This window comes from Psammomys obesus, unplaced genomic scaffold, assembly GCF_907164565.1.
Source record: "Psammomys obesus unplaced genomic scaffold, mPsaObe1.curated_primary_1811, whole genome shotgun sequence".
Classification (NCBI taxonomy): domain Eukaryota; kingdom Metazoa; phylum Chordata; class Mammalia; order Rodentia; family Muridae; genus Psammomys; species Psammomys obesus.
This window is the reverse complement of record NW_026592510.1, coordinates 5679060-5694263: the sequence shown is the minus strand read 5'-3', so window position 1 is coordinate 5694263 and position 15204 is coordinate 5679060. Positions and strand designations below refer to the sequence as shown.

The 15204-nt window shown below is 43.4% G+C and overlaps 1 protein-coding gene across 6 annotated transcripts in view; it reads right to left on the bottom strand.

Moving 5' to 3' along the window:
• The window catches only part of Sgms1 (sphingomyelin synthase 1), a 237797-nt gene that overhangs the window by 193882 nt on the left and 28711 nt on the right, over window positions 1–15204 (bottom strand). For all 6 annotated transcript variants that reach the window (XM_055613842.1, XM_055613840.1, XM_055613841.1 and 3 more), the window contains exon 2: window positions 10252–10330. The gene's annotated coding sequence lies outside the window, so the exon portion shown is untranslated. The remainder of the gene's footprint in view (window positions 1–10251; window positions 10331–15204) is intronic.

The following is a 15204-nucleotide window of genomic DNA, read 5'->3' as shown; positions in this document are numbered from 1 at the left end:
CTCTCTCTCTCTCTCTGTCATACACACACACACACACACACATACACACACACTTCAACCAACAGAAATTTGTTAAGGAATACAAATAACAGTTACCAAACAGTGAGTGCCAACATCATGTTGGCTACAGGATGAGACTTTAATAACTGTTGTCCTCAAGCATAGAATCTAAATATGCTTGAAAACTGTCTTTGGTCGTTCTCTGACTCTTCTATCCAGGAATCTATAAATAGGGCAGAACTAGGCTCTAAGCAGTGAGCATGAACTAATTCTAGCAAGTTCAGAAAGTGGTGGTTTCTGCATATACTTCTCCTTTTCACTAAGACAAAGGGAGAGGGAGAAGGGGTGGGGAGATTGGTTTCCCTTTGCTGGCCCTCAGAATTCACAAGTGTTTTAAAAGTCCAAGCTTCTTTAGATAAACTGAGCAAAGCTAGGGTCCAGAACTTGGAAAGTGGGTATGTGACAAGGCAGCAACTGAGACAGTCAATGGGGGTGACAACAGGCAGGAAACACAAGGTAAAGCATGGTTCAGTGAGTGTGTCATTAACCACAGAGCTCCCTCTTGGCACTGAAGGTCTTGGAGAGTACAGATCTCTGTGAGTTAGAGGACAGCCTGTTCTACAAGGTGAGTCCAAGACAGCCAAGGCTATACAGAGAAATCCTGTCTAGAAAAAAAAAAATCAAAATAAGAGAGAGAGAAACAAACAAACAAAGGAACAAGGAGGCTTGCCTGAACGGCATGAGGAAGACAGAAGTCTGGAGCAAGTGAGGAGTTGCTAATTAAACAATGAAGCTCCCTTTCTAAACACACAAGAATTTATAATGTATTTATATTTAATTTGGCTAAAAATATTACTATACTGTAGGCAGTTTCAAGAGACAAGAGTAACTTTCTAAACAAAGGTTCCTACAAAGCCTCCTAGAGTGTATCCGGCCAGTTCAGATGGAAAGTAGACTGTTTAGCACTTAGCCCTGCACATCCAAAAGGAAGTACTGTGGGCAAGGTTTCCTAGCAATCAGCATGGAAACAGGGTTTCCTTGTCTGTCTGGATATGGACATGATAGACAAGAAGTGTGGCAATTGTTTGTCACCACAGCCTTGTAAAAGAGCGGTCTGTTATCTACTGAAGCCCAAGGCCAGAAACGAATCTTGTTTACTGCATGATGACCAAAGCATTTCTCCACGCAGTTCTGTGTGGATGCAGATGGTGGGTACATCCCATATCCAGACAAACAGGAAACAATAGAACTGACCACCAAGAATTATGAAATAATCCACAGTCAGTTAGCCTGGACCAAAAAAACCACTCTGCCCTTCACGTTTGCAGCGACCTGCTCTCTGAATTAAAGCTAAAAACACCTTTACCGACCCATTGCCAGTTTACCGACCATTGCCAGGGTGCCTTGTAGAAACCTTCACTATGAATAACACTCACAAATTTAACCTAGCTGCTCCCTGTGCTGTATTTAAATCTAATCTCTTTGGCCTGGGAATGTCCTTTGTGGGTGGCCAGTAGCAAAAAGATTTAAAATCTATTATTCTGCTTTTTATGAAAAACAATTTAATGTGTCCACTGCATTTTAATCTTAGGATTATATGTTTAGCCTCTGGAAAATGCCTTTGGAAACATCACTGAGGATCTTTTTAATCACTGTTTTATCAGAAGGCCCAATTATCATTTATACATTTATTGGTACTTAAGGCCCTGAAATAAAAAGCTTTTAGCTCAAAAAAGTGAGGCAGCTGCTGCAAGTTAACGAGAAAGCCAAGATCTCCACTGGGGCCATCTAAATATATCCCACACCTTTAGAAACAGAGTGCAAATGCTCGCTCACCCCTGCAAGTGTATCTGACCAAAGACTGATGCTGCGGATTCTGACCTCCCTTTGTTGTTGGCTTGTTTGGTTTTGGTTTTAATGACTTCCAAATGGACTTCAAGTTAAATGAGCAAATACAGTTAGTACCTGTCTTCCAAATTATCAACACAAAAACAATTATTTCTTTTAAAAAGGGGGTAAGTCTCCTAGGACAAAGTTAATAGGAGCAGAGAGTAAAATCTTCCAAGTTTTTTTTAAAAGCTGGAAAATGAAGGCAATAGACTTAACAGACCAAAAGAAGACACATCCTCTAATTTGTGAAGCCTCATTCTGCCTCAGAAACAAACATTGCAAAACCATCAGGCATTTAAAATAGCTAACATGAAAGACAAAATAAGGAGAAAAAATCCAACTTAAAGCAAAAATGGTGCGGGAAAATAAAGTTTCAAAAGGTAAAAAAAAAAAAAATTAATTTCAGAATACCTACTTAATTTATGAAAACATTCAGGAAATGTCAACAAGAGAAAGCACAATAAAAACATGGTACTAAACAACTTTTGAAGGGTTCCAAGAAAAATTTAAGTTATTCTTGGGAAGAGGCATTCACACAAGTCAACATCTCACAGCAGGTCGAGAAGGAAGCTGAGAAAACAGTTGGGAAAGCCAAAACTGTGGCACAGATCATAAAAAACACTAAGCATCAAACATCCTGGCAAACGACCCGTAGGGGAGGAGGGGTTTATTTGGCTTACAATTCCCTGCTACAGTCCATCCCTGTAGGTGAGTCAGAGTAGAACTCAGGGTAAACCACCATTTGACAAGCATGAGCAGAGAGAAGAAACACATGCTTGCTCGGTCTCAGCCAATTCTCTCCTTAAACAGGACCCCAAACCAGGAAATGGTGCGTTTTCTTGCTTCAGTTAACCAACTAAGAAAACTCCTTCCAGTACACCTAAGGACCAACCTCATCTACACCTAAGAGAGTCATCTACAGGACTCTCTTCCCAAGTGCTCTTAGGTTTTGTGACATCGGTACAACTGATCATCACCCTGCTCACTTGGATCTCAGCAAAAGTATATCCCAACCATGGCCTATTATCATTAAACTATTTGATACTGGTGATAAAGAACGAAGAATGAGACACAATGAAAGGCCCTACAAAGAATGGAGAATTAGCAGGTGCTGGTGTTCTGATGGGAAGCCTAGATGCTGGGAAAGGGTGAGCAGCACCTTCCCCATCAGCAACTCAGTGATTTCCAGCCATGAATTCTACACCTACCCAGGCAATCAATTATTCATGAGGGCCACACTCTCAGGTATACAGCAGTTCAGAAGTCTTACCTCCTGTTTGCAAACTGTTAGAAAGCTTGCAAAACTAGAAGGTAAAAGAAGAAAAATCAGAGTATGAGCTGGGGGAAGGAGGAAAGCCAGTGCAAAGGCTCCCAGAAAGGAGCCACAAAGGACAGCACAGAGTGCCCACAGCAGATGCCCAGGACTCCAGGTGTGAGTCCTTCGAGATGAAATTGATATGTGTGTTAAGATAGTGCCAGAAGCCTCCTGTGGAAAGCTGTGGTTACTGATACATGCCTTTAAAAAGAAAAGAAAGTTTTAAAAATTTAAGATAAAATCTAACCACGGTGCTAAACAAGTCATTCATGAATCCTATTTACACAAGATATTTACACAAGATAAACACCAGGTAAGAAATGGTAAAAGGAACTAGACCCTTAAAACAAAAAACAAACTAAACTTTTAAAAGAAGCCAATGCTGCATCCTATATCAGGTCTGGCAACTTACAAATTACTTTAACTTGTATCTCATCATGCACACTTAGCATCATAACTGTGCCAGTGACAGGAACCCCTTTACAGCGAGAACAAGGTCCCTCAGACATCAAGCAAGCTGACACACCTGCCACCACCAGGTCTGCAGACACTGGCCTACAAGGAACATGACCTGCTCTAAGTGAATTCCAGACTTACAAACTGCTCCTGAGGGGAGCCCGTGGAGTCAGGAGGAGATGAGGCTGATGGGGCCTGAACTTGGGCCCCTCTCTCACTTGGAGCACTTGTCCACATCGCTCAGTGGTTCACATGATATATTTTGAAATAGTCAGATTCATGAACAGCAAATAGTTGACACCAGGGCTTAGGGAGTTGTATGATGGGATTTGTGTTTCACATAATCCATAAAAAAAAAAAAAAAAAAAAACGGCTATCACCTTGAATCGGGGAAAGGGAGACAGGGGAGGATCTCAAGGGAGGCTAGCTTAGGAAGAAGGCAAGGGGGGAAATAAAGATTCTGTTTCAACTAAAAACATTTTTTAAGGATTTAAAAGAGAAAATACTAAACAGAATAATCAACAAAAGAATTTGCAGTACTATCCATCCCACAGTGAATAATGCTGTTATTGTTTGTGTTGCTGTCACTGGAGAAAATGACAGGAATCCTGATTCCTCAGTTAAAAGATGGCCCAGGCAGGTCAGAAGGAATGAAGGAATTATTCATATTCAATCCCAGATTACTCAGCAAGGCAAAAGGCTCTGGAGCAGTTAAGAACATAGTCAGGGAGAATTAAATCCAAGAACCTATTATGGTTCCCACAGGCATTTGGTAAATTCAGGCTCTGTCTACAGAATTAGAAGTGAATCCATTTCCCCTCTAAGTATGAGTAAATTTGAAATGTAATCATCATCATTAAAAGCAGGTGTTGATATCAATACTCAAACGTTCCCACCTCCTCCTCTTAAAGAGACAACAATAACAAAGGAGGGTTTGGACACTGGGTTTTAGTGCAAGGCTCATCTGAAATTCCTGAGAGTATCTCATTGTAAATGATTCCTTGTGAAAAGAAAGGTTAAAAAAAAGTGAAAGGCACAGTTCATTCAGGGCGTCTGTAAGCTCCTCCCACGTGCCAGGCGGCCAGCGGAAACTCTGGGGCAGTTGTCATGCAGGGAGGCAGTGGGTCTGGCCATGAAATAAGCTTTGCACCACTTTTTCCTGAAAAGCATGGCATGGAGAGTCCAAACTGCGTTTTCTACTAACTTTTCCTTGCTCTGATGGCTGCAGATGTGGGAACTGTATTGTGAATTGGCAACACCAATGCTTCAACTTCAGAGTCTGAAGTCTGCAGTAAATACAAATAAATCACTGTTGTCCTCAAAACACAACATGACCCTTCTCCCTAAATGTCTGAGCCCCAAGAGCACACCTCCCACATTACAAAGAAAAAGGCACTGTGGAGAAATAGTCTTAATAGAGAAAGAGTGCCTCCTAGACAGAGCTGCCTAAAACCCTCAGAAACAGTACCAGTCAATGACCACATCTCACACCCTACTGGCACATGCAAACCACCTCCCACCCCCAAAATGTGTTTGTCATCTACTGCTCTAAGTACAGGACTTGATGAACCCCGCACAAATATTTCTGAGTGAATACCAACCCTACATATGCCTCAACATCCCCACCCAAGTACGTTCCCACCAGGGTAGAGCAACATGAGCAAAAGCCAGAAGAAAGCTGAGTAGATAGCAACACGGGATGGGCATGGAGGCACTGCCACAAGCGTTTGTGTGGGTTCTTCATCTCTGCCTCCTTTATTAATTATTAACTCCCGCAGATGCCCCACAGTCAACACAAAGGCAAGCGTGGAATGGAAAAAGTCAGGACTTGACAATATTGACCCTCACAGGCCACATGACAGGACATCAACACAATAACGAGGGATAAAGAACAGCAATCTGGAAGTATTGTTAGAAATGCCCCACAAGGGGCTGGAGAGATGGCTCAATGGTTCAAAGCACTGGCTGCTCTACTAGAGGTCCAGAGTTCAATTCCCAGCATCCACATGGTGGCTCACAACCATCTGTAAGGGGAGATGATTCTCTCTGCTGGTGTACATGATGACAGAGCACTCCAATACATAAAATACATAAATAAATCTTTAAAAAAAAAAAAAAAAAAAGAAATTCCCCACAAATATCCATTCATTTGAGCTTTCCCAGAACCAGGGTAAAAGCCTTTGTCCCCATTGAACAGTTAAAGAAATGGGCACAAAAGGGTTGAGTAACATGGCAAGCTCATGCACCCAGACCTATAACTCATTTATGTTCTCCATCATAGGTTCATTCTGCTACCCTAATATGTATCTCAGTTCAAAAGCAACACGCCTCAAAACACTTTGCAAACCCTAAAACAAACAAACAAACACATGTTAATTATCATTATCACAACTAGTGAACCTTCCAGTACCAAATGACTGTCCTGGCAACTAACGTTTATGTCACTAAAGGCAACCACTAACTTTCCGTACGTATCCATCTTCACTTCCACTCCAGATAAAGAAACGTTACCCTCAGGCTAGGACTGAAGCATGTGACCGGGACAATCCAATCAAAACAGACCAAAGAGCCAAGTGTTGGGGTGGCATACACTTTTAATCCCAGCTCTCAGGGAGGCAGAGGCAGGTGGATTGCTGTGAGTTGGAGGCCAGCCTGGTCTACAAAGCAAGTCTAGGACAGCTGAGGCGACACACAGAAACCCTGTCTCAGTGAAGGGAGAGAGAGAGTGACACCCAGGACTAGCCTCACAGTAGCACACCTGGAATCACAGCCGCCATCATTCTTTCTCGTCCTGAATTCAAAGCTCTGCAGGTCTCCACACAAACACGGCCAAGATGGATCCACATATCCCTTGGATTCCCCAGCCAGCTTCAGGGAGAGCTATCCTGGGCTCAATCACCTGCACACTAAGCGGGTGGTCTGAATTAGTCAGTTTTTCTACTGCCTCAGAGCAAATGATTTTTCCTATGGGCATTTTTTTTTCTTCAGGAAATGGCATTTTAGGCTGAGCCAGTGGTTCAAGCCAATAATGCCAGTTACTCGGGATACTGAGATGAGGACTACAAGTTCAAACCAGCTGAGGCTGGGCGTGGGGAGAGTGCAGAACAGTATCAACAATGGCAAAGTACTGCAGAGTGGGGAGCAACCAATACAGAAGAGAAAGAGAAAAGAGCCTCATTTTTGGAGGGAGGTTGGTTTTGGAGTGTTGTTTGTTTTCAAGACATGACTTCTCTGTATAACAGCCCTGGCTGTCCTGAAACTTTAGGCCAGGCTGGCCTTGAACTCACAGAGAACTACCTGCCTCTGCCTCCGGAGTACTGGGATTAAAGGTGTGTGCCACCACACCAGGCTCGGGTATGCTCATTCATTCCTAAACTACACAGGGCCTCACGAACCACACTAATTTCCTCTGAGAGCAGCACACAGGTCCTCACGAACCACAGCTGGCCTCCCTTCTATCTAGTGAGACCACCTGCTCTGGCAGCAGCATTTCACAGATTTCCTCCTTGGTTCCTTCAGAAGTCCTGAAATTTCTGAGAGCAATGCTGCCCATCTAGACGCCTGCCCCCAAATGCGGTGAAAAGCATTTCACTTGTGGTCCAGTGGCTCCAGAGGCGATAGATAGTATCACGGGGAGCTGTATGCTCTTCTGCTCCCTTGAATCATCACACACTGCTAAATAATTACAGCTACAACACCCAATAAACACCCAGTGATTCCTAAAAGACCTCTTGGACTGAAAGAAGGAAGCATAGCCTGTGTGGTCTATGGTGGCTCATGATCATAGCTTGTCTGAGGACAGTCATGGAGTAAGTGGGCAGACAATGAAAGCCCAAGCGTCTACCCATAAAACACACACAAGCACTTACAAAAACCAATAACTAGGTCAAAATTATACTTAAAACACATTTCTTAGATAACTATGAAGGGCATTACTTTGTGTTCCTTGCAGTGGTGTCTACAGGCTCCGATTAAACATAAATCATTATGTATGACCTTGAGCAAGCAGGGATAAGCGTACCGACACAAACTGATCGGTCACTCCACATTCCACACTGTATTATCTTGGTTTGTTATGATTCAGAGGTCTGCTGGGCTTGCTGTGATAAGCATGCCCAAAGCTCCCCCCCCCCCCCCCCCCCCCCCCCCCCCCCGCTCCAGATAGGGCAGCCTTCCCAGGGGCCTAGAGTCACCGCCCAAATACAGTCAGGGTCTTAAAGCTGTAAGAATTGGTGTCTATCACACCACACAGTCCTCTTGCTGAGGTGGCCACTGGATTGTGTAGAGCAACTACTTATCAAATCTGCAACACTAATTAAGACAGTGGATATATTAACTTTAAATTGACAAACTGGCAGTTTTATTTCCACACTATATTTTGTTACACCTCATAGAAAACTAGAATGGAATTTGTAAATTCTCAAGCACCTCTAAAAATGTTCTAAGTGCACAAACTCATTGGTTGAATACATGAACACACTTGAAGAGCTTAGATTCTTATATGACCACATTGATTATCCTTGCTATATCTTTGCTTCAATGACATAAAGCAGGAGCTGGCAAACACTTTGAGCAAGGGAGATCATAAATATTTGCAGCTTTGTGAGCCATATGATCATTTGATACAACTACTTACCCTGGTTTCTTTTACTGCTATTCAACTCTACTGTTATATAACACAATCTGTTAGCAAATCAGCATGACTGTATTTGAATAGAACTTTATTTAGAAAAACAGAATTTGGCAATAAAAACACCATTTCCCATGGAGAATACTTTCTTATAATATAGTCTTCTAGCCCTTGGACAGCTTACAAAACTGAGTCAGACTCAAATCTCCACAGTGCCAACTAGTGCCTGTTAGTTGCAGTCCTTGTTACCAGCTTGGTCTATGGTCTTTGAATTTGCTTTCCTGAACTGTGCAGTACAACTAATGCGTGTCCTTAACTCTGACATTATAACCACAGCACAGGCGCTCGGGTGCAAGCACAGCTCACAGTGCTCTTGCCCTTCCTTAATTCCTAATACCAGTACCTAGCATGCTTTTAATTATTTATTCACCCATGGCCTGTTTGAAAGAGGCTGCAGTCGGCCTGGAGGCACTGCAGAGGAAGACACAGAGGACGGAGCCAGCAGAAAAGAGCAGGGAGCCATGGGAGGAGCCAGAGTCACTGCAGGACTGAAGAAACCACAGAGCTCTACAGGTGCCTGCATCTTCCACCACCATGTTCGGGCTTCTTCACAAACAGCACCAGCTGGGCAAAGGCTGGCATCCTACTGCTACTCCACTGTAGTGACGGTAAAGACAAACCTCACTCAGTCCCCATTTCTCTGCAGGGTGGCCTGGATGAGTAAACCCCTTAAAACAATCCACATCAGCTAGAATAAATAAATCGTGGTGTTTTCACACAGTAGAATGCGCAATGACAACGAATGGACATTCTATAACTGTCTGCAACAATGACTGACTGACAAAAAGCATACCAAAATATAATCTGGGTTATGTGTTACACAGAGACATACGCAAACATATACACACACAATGAACAAAGGAAAACTAATTTATACTGCTACAAGTCAAAGGAGCAGCACAGTGTCTCGTGGAAAGGATGAGGTGAAGATAGTGGCTTTTCTTAATCTGAGTGCTTGTCACACAGCTGTTTGGTGTGTGAAGTGGCTCTGAGCGTGTATTTATAATACATGTAGTGATAAGAGGCCTGGAATTCAGAACAGCCAGTCGCTCCCCTGCCAGAAACGGTGGCTCCTGTAATCAGCTGATATGCAGTGACATGTAACGATAATCGCTATAGAATGATGAAGTCCAACAAGTCTTTTATATAAAATGTCTATAGTCAAGTCTCAAAGCTTGGAATCAGTTTCAGCCTCTGTGGTGTTGATTCTAACATTTAACCTCAACTTCACACGACCATTCGTGATCTTTCCAATTCTCCTACAGATACAGATTTATTTTTTTTTTTTTTAATTAACTAACCTTTTTGACCACATAGATCAGGAGACTAGGTTACCTCTGAATGCTCGTCAGGAGGAGAGTTGCTGCCATCTGATTCACTCACCCCACCAACCCAACGGCAGCCACAGCGAACAGGCAGCTTACAGGCCTCTCCTACACGGGGCCAACACCGTACCTCTATACATGGTTCTCATCAACCCAATCCGCACTGCTCAGCAGCCCGTTAACTGGACAGAGTGAAAATCTTTTATTTCTGTAAACTATGAAGGGAGACGGCCTCAGTTACACACTTAAGTGCTTCCTTAAGTGATTTGGTGTCACACAATTTACAAGTGTTCTAAAATGCCACTCATGGGAGAACACTGTTATTTTTAGAAGCCCTAAAAATTGAGGAGAAAATGTCTTGATATTTGCAACTTATTCCCATGTGTTTCAGCAAAAACAAAATAACCGAAGTATTTTTAAAAGGGACAGAACTACCTAAACAGAAACTTTTAGCAAAATGCTAACAACACTGGATGTAGGTGCTGGGCACTCAGGGCCTCACTTCCTGTTCTTTCAACTCTTCAGCAGGCTGAGGACTTCTCACAGCAAAAAGTTGCAGATAAGTCTTTACTCACCTTCCAAGTGGGTGGCTGTCTCCTAAATGAAATCAAATGGCTAAGTTTGCCCGCGGACACCACTCATGCTGCCTTCACCCTGCAAGTAGCAGCAAAAAACATGTTAGCAACAAGGAATTTTATTAAGCTAATACTATTTCAGTCAGAGATGTACGTAATATATGGTGAGTCTCAAGATTAAAATATTGTTATAACTTAAAAAAATAAGGAGAAACACGAAAATAGGAAAAACGATCCCATATTGACCACGGGAAATTCAATCAGCCTCATTCACTCTAGGAATGCTTGCAACAATCCCACAGTGAATTAAGTTTTTTCCCCCTCCCTCTGGCTTCATTTTAAGATGTGCTTGACAAAAACTGCCTATAATTAGGGAGTTAGGATATACAATGTGACATTCTGCCTTATGTATACATTAAGAAATTGTTACTACAATCAGCTAATTAGCATATCCATTTCTTCATGTACTTCTCTTACTGTTTGTTTTGAGCCATGTCTGGATATGCAGCCAGGCCGGCTTTAAACTCTGGCCCCTCCCAGCCTGTATTCAGAGTGCTAGGGCTATAACTATAGGGAACCCACTCTCAGCTATCAGTTACGCTCTTATTTGTGGCCAGAACTCCAGAGAGATCTTTGCTCTCAGCAAATTTGCAACCCACAACATATTAAGTATGGCATCACGCCATCCTTTAGGTCTTCTGAATATTAGTGCCATGGTGACTTTCTCTTCCCCTGAAACCATTTCAACGCAGTGGCACGGCCCAAACTTCCTCAACTCAGCCCAAGCTCAGAAAAAAAACTGAGCTGTAAGGGCATGAGTTCTTCCTTTTGACCTTGAATGCCTGGGACCATGTGCATCGGGCATTGTCTTCCAATCAACAACCACTGTGAAACAGCAGGACTTACTTAAATCCTCTGAGGCAAAGACATTCTGAGCCAGCCCCTCCTAAGTACAACTACACGCCACCCAGCAAGGCAGCACTGTGCCCTTGCCACCCTCCGACTGGTACCACCATCTGCTTTGGAGGTACCTAATCCATCTGCTCCTCCTCACAGCTCCGAGTGAGTTTACCACCCTCTAGACAAGTCAGCTGAGAGTCAAAGACACTCATCTAGAAAATAGCAGAAATGAGATGCCTACTCAAGTTTTCCAACTCCAGGACCAGAGTTTGTCTCACTACACATGGTGTGCTCTGTCCAGAGCAATGATGCTCTTCTGTAAAGCAGCTCAGAGCCAAAGGCCCAGACACTCTCACCTGAGGAAACGGGTGTGTGCTACTACATGTTTCCTAAGAGAAGACAACCGCAATCACGCTTAATAGTACCATTAATCCTGTAATCATCTCAATTACTATAATTACCACTAATAATTATACTTCCCTTGTAGACACAATAACCTTCATGTATTTTTGGCATTTTATACATACAATTAATGTTCCTCCCTTTTCTCAAAAGAGTACAGATGGCTAACTGAAGTAAATAAATAACCAGCACCACATCAGAACACTGGCCATTTTCATCTTTGCATTAATCAAAGAAGGCCCTTGCTGGTGAGGACTCTGTTTTCATAAAATGACAACTATGATGCAAAACAGCAGCACAGACACAGCCCCACAAACGAGGCCCAGAGCTGAGGAGAGAAGGAAAACTCTCTCTGAGCTGGCGGGAAGGGCCTCTGTCTGGAAAAGGCCTCTCTGCTAAGCAAATGTCTGCACACCCAGAGGTGGAGGTGTGAGGCGTACCTGGTGAGCAAAGGTCTGAGGGGAGCTAGTGGTGTGCAGTCCTCTCCTCTCCACAAGTTAGTGTAAGAAGTGAGAGCCACTTCCTCACCTGATGCTTTGCCTGCCTTCCAGAGATGCTGAGATTCACAAAGGAGACTCTCACAAACTGGGCATTTGACCCCAGGAATACTCTCAAAGCAGCCGCTTCGACAGCCACACAAAACTGAGGGGGAAATACGCAATGTATTTTCTTAACTTAAAAATCTGGGTGGGAGGTGAGCAAATAAATTAATAATTTGAAAGTAGTTAATATTAAAACAAGAAGTAGAATGGTACATGAATTTTTACACGACAACAACAATCCTGTTTTGGCTTCCGTAGGCCATTTCCAGCTTTCACATTTGTAGGGGATGGGAAGTGAAGTGTGGACTACTTATCCATTGTCATTACAGACAGTAACAGAAGACGCAGGGGTATGCCATGGACTGTAACTTCACAATGACCTTTGTTCTGAAGACATCTCTTCAAAATCTGGGGTCCCAGACTTTTGCCAGATGTAGAGGCAGACAAAATGCCATCTGGAGAGCGGGAATGCCACCTCTACGTCGCCTAGCCTGACAGGTATCAGTGGTCCAGTCCTCCTTGTCCTCCTCCTTCCCACCAGGCAGACTCATGCCATGCACGAGCTGCTCTGCATACTGGTGACACTGTCCTCTCTGTCCTGGCTGCTAAGACATTATTGTCAGTAAGAAGGGATGATTGTACAGTTACTATATACAAATAAACTTTATCTCCCTGCAGTGGCAGTTCATGCCTTTAGTCCCAGCACTAGGGAGGCAGAGACAGGTGGATCTGAGTTCAAGGTCAGCCTGGTCTACAGAGTGAGTTCTAGGATAGCCATGGGCTATACAAAGAAACCCTGTCTCAAAAAATCCAAAGTAAATAAACAAATAAACTTAGCAATTTAGTTTGTCTCTAAAAAGTTATTATTCCGAAATATATTTTAAAAAGAGAGACTGTGAAAGCCAGCCTCCAAAACGGCAGCCAGCGATCCCCACCTCCCAGCGTTCCTGCCCTGGTGTAGTCCACTTCCCCTCCATGCTGAAGAAGGCTGCTGTGGGTAAATGCTACAACACTGGGGGAATGCCAAAGAGATGCTTCTGCAGCTCACATCTACAAGAGCTCAACAGGTAAAGCACTTGCCATGCAAGATGAAGACCTGAGTTCACATCCCCAGATTCCATGTGATAAAGCCAGATGCAACAAGCACATCTGCATTTCCAGTAATCCGACGTAAGATGGGCGACGCAGAAAGAAGAGTCTCTGGAAGTTCACAGGCTGGCAACCCGCCTGGAATGCACAGCAGTACACAACAAAGAGACCCGCTGGAAGGTGAGGAGTCATATGGATTGTCCTTTAACACCCGCACCATGTGTATGTTTTCACATACACACACACACACAAACACACCAACAAAAAGAAGTTATACAGATACTTCTCAAAACCAGTGCAAAACTGAGGCTTCCAACACCACGCGCTTGAGCCAACACAGAAGCAGATCCCTCGGCAGCAGCTGGTCCTCACTTCAACTCCATGAGACCCTAAGTTAAAACCACCCAGGCTAACCTGTTTCTAAATGCCTGACACCCCCCACACACACACGTGGAAGCTATGAGATCACACTTAGGGCTTACAGTGAGAGCTCTGAGAACTGCCGTGCAGTGAAGACCACTCTAACAGAACGCATCTGACTTGAGCTTTGGGTTTTGGAGGCCGTGTGTGCACTTGCTCACTGCATTTCCTCTGATCATTCTTCACCACCTCCCCTGCCAACCACAGAGATGCAACACTAGACTGAGCTCTGAGTCAACCTTTTTTTTTTTCTCTTTGTGGTTTCACCAATATGTATTCTCAATATGCCATTGTGGTTTTGTCTAAGTTAAGCCTAATGTAAAGGAAAACACAATGTGCACAGTCTTCTGAGACTTCCTCCTTCCTTAAGCTTTGATTCTGAGCTTCACTGTTGTTGACTCAAGTGGCTGTGGTTCATTCATTTTTTTTCTACGTTCCACATTTTCCATTGTGTGAAGAGACTCAATTCCCAGCTCTATTCTGCTGCTGAGGATCCTGGGAGTTTTCGATTTTCAGCTGTCATGAATAACGCTGCCGTTATATTCTGGCCCTTGTCCCTGGGTACGCATGTTAAGTTTCTGCAGGCCCTACCTAGGGAAAAGTGGCAAGGCTTCGGGGCTGTGCAGGTTTAATCCTCTAAGTGAGGCCAAATTGTTTTCCAAGTGTTTGTGTACAGTGGACACTAGCCGCCTTTCCAGTCCTGCTCTAAGTAAGAGGCATGCTTGTTTTGCTAATTACAGGGAAAGCTTTCAACCAACAAAAGGGAAAGCTTTTCCCCGTGGCAGCATCACGGCTGCAAATAAACAGTACTCCAAAGTGGTGACCCAGACAGCTGGAGTATATTAGTCACAGGACATTGTACAGACTTGAGGATAATGCCAGAGACGGAGCCAGGATACACTGACTACGGGGTAAGGCCACTCTAGGCGTAAAGTAAATGTGGGGGCTGTTTCTTCCTGATGGATTCCCAGTGTGGTTCTTCCTTAGGGCTGTCATGGAAAAGGGTGGTGGGGGGGAAATGAACTTTTTCACAACAGCCAAATTCAAAACTAAAGCAGAGGAGCCAATCATCGCTATGAAACGGTTCTTCTAGCAGAGAACAGTCTTTGTGAGATGAAATTACACTATTTTTCATCATGTAATAAACTATTACATACCGCAACTAAGTTTTTCTTTTGGTACTTCTATAAAAAAAATTAAATATTCTCAATTTAAAAAAAAAATCCTTTGCAGAGTAAGCCCACTTTCTTAGATGAAAAGAGTAACTATGTTAATCTGCATTTCTAGTAGAAATAAGATTACAAATGACTGACTCTCTTGACATTAAACACAAGTAATAACAAATTCTTTCCCCAGGTGATGGTGGCACATGCCTTTAATCCCAGTACTCGGGAGGCAGAGGCAGGCAGATCTCTGCATTCAAGGCCAGCCTGGTGCACAGAGCTAGTGCCAGGACAGCAGGACAGCCAAGGCTACACAAAGAAACCTTAAAGAGAGAGAGAGAGAGAGAGAAAGAAAGAGAAAGAAAGAAAGGAAAGAAAGGAAGAAAGAAAGAAAGAAAGAAAGAAAGAAAGAAAGAAAGAAAGAAAGAAAGAAAGAA